Raw genomic sequence first — 2309 nt, forward strand, 5'->3', positions numbered from 1 at the left:
TTTGCTGTGTATCTTTAAAGTAACTTCCTAAAATCTATGCGAAACCTCCCAAGGACAAATGTAACCAGTTCAACCACTTTTCCCTTTGCATTTGCATATATTCTTCTTCTTTGATATAATTAGTAACATCCTTTCCTTTGTTTTCTGTAAAAGGTAACCACCTAAAGTGAACCTGTGCATAGTAAATGAGGACCATCCTCGATGTATTGTGCCCAGAAAAGCAATAAAACCCTGTCCAGGCAGGGCTCAGGGCTCTATCTCAGAGAGTGGCCATGCTGTCCCTTTTTCTCCACAGGACTGCAGAAGTCCATGTGAATTTGTTCATTGCATCCATAACACACAGACCACGGGCCAGGGTCCCCATCAATGTAACATTCTAAATCTTGTGTTGTCCTTTCAAGAGTCTTCACAGCATCTTCACCAGGAGTAGATTCCATCTCAGATAACCACTTTCTTTCCTCACCTATAAGAAGTAAATCCTCATTGTTAAAGTTTTATCATTATGAGACTGCAGCAATTCAGTCACTTCTTCAGGCTCCACTTCTCATTCTACTTCTCTTGCTATTTCCACCACACCCACAGTTACTTCCTCCACTGAAGTGTTGAATCCCTAAAAGTCATCTATGATGACTTTTAGAAGCTGGAATCAACTTCTAAATTTCTGTTAATGTTGAAATTTTGACCTCTTCCCATGAATCACAAATGTTCTTACTGGCATGTAGAATGGTGAATCCTTTTGTGAAGGTTTTCAGTTCACTTTTCCCAGATCCATCAGAGGACCCACTACCTGTATCAGCTATAGTCTTACAAAATGCATTTCTTTAAAGGTTAAGACCTAAAAGTTTAAATTACTCCTTCATCCATGGACTGCAGAATGGATGTCGCTTTAGCAGGCATGAAAACAACACTAATTTCATTGTACATCTCCATCAGAGCTCTTGGTTGACCAGCTGCATTGTCCATGAGCAGTAATATTTTGAAAAAAAATCTTCTTTTCTGAGCAGTAAGTCTCAATGGTGGGCTTAAAATATTCAATAAACCATGTTGTAAACAGATGTGCTGTCATCAGAGCTTTGTTGTTCTATTTATAGAGCATGGGCAGAGCAGATTTAGCATAATTCTTAAGGGCCTTAGGATTTTCAGAACAGTAAATGAGGATTGGCTTCAACTTAATCACCAGCTGCATCAGCCCCTAACAAGAGACTCAGCCTGCCCTTTGAAGCCTTGAAGACCAGCGCTGACTTCCCCTTTCTAGCTATGTAAGTCCTAGATGGTGTCTTCTTGCAATATAACGCTGTTCTGTCTACACTGAAAATCTGTTGTTTAGTGTAGCCATGTTCATTCATTATCTTAGCTACATCTTCTGGATAGCTTGCTGAAGCTTCTATATCAGCACCTGCTGCTTTCCCTTGCATTTTTATGTTAGGGAAACAACTTCTCTCCTTAAACCACATGAACCAACTTCTGCTAGCTTCAAACGCTCCTTCTGCAGCTTCCTCACTTCTCTCAGCTTTCATGAAATTGAAGAGAGCTGGACCTTGCTCTGGGTTAGGCTTTGGCTTAAGAGAATGTTGTGGCTGGTTTGATCTTCTATCCAGACCACGAAATATTTCCTTATCAGCAATAAGGCCGTCTCACTTTCTTATCATTTGTATATTCACTGGAGTAGCACTTAAAATTCTTTTCTGTCATGGCTGGTGTAGCTCAGTGGATTGAGCATGAGCCTGTGAACCAAAGGGTCACTGGTTCAATTCCCAGTAAAGGCACATGTCTGGGTTACAGACCAGGTCCCCAGTACAGGGCGCATTAGAGGCAACCACACATTGCTGTTTCTCTTCCTGTCTTTCTCCTTCCCTTCCCCTCTCTCTAAAAAAAATAAATAAAATCTTTAAAAGATAATAAATTATTTTAAGTTTGTTGATTTTAGAGAGAGGAAGGGGCAGGGGGTGGGGGAGAGGAAGAGAGGGAGAGAGGGAGAGAGGGAAACACTGGTGTGTTGCACCACTTATGTATGCATTCATTGGCTGACTCCTACATGGGCCTCAACCACAGATCAAACCCAAAACCTTGGCATGGTGGGACAACACTGTAACTGACTGAGCTATCTGGCCAGGGCTAGAGTAGCATTTTTAATTTCCTGAAAAACTTTGCCTCTGCAGTCATAGTTTGGCTGACTGGCACCAGAGGCCTAGTTGTCAGCCTATCTCAGCTTTGGGCATCCCTTCCTCACTAAATGCAATCATTTCTAGCTTTTGATGTAAAGTGCAAGATGTGCTAATCTTCCTTTCACTTGAACACTGAGAAACCAT

The 2309-nt window shown here is 41.5% G+C and overlaps 1 pseudogene; it reads right to left on the minus strand.

Moving 5' to 3' along the window:
* Positions 1-308: 308 nt before the first annotated feature.
* Positions 309-2309, minus strand: LOC114490829 (annotated as a pseudogene).

This window comes from Phyllostomus discolor, chromosome 3 (genome assembly GCF_004126475.2).
Source record: "Phyllostomus discolor isolate MPI-MPIP mPhyDis1 chromosome 3, mPhyDis1.pri.v3, whole genome shotgun sequence".
Taxonomy (NCBI): Eukaryota; Metazoa; Chordata; class Mammalia; order Chiroptera; family Phyllostomidae; genus Phyllostomus; species Phyllostomus discolor.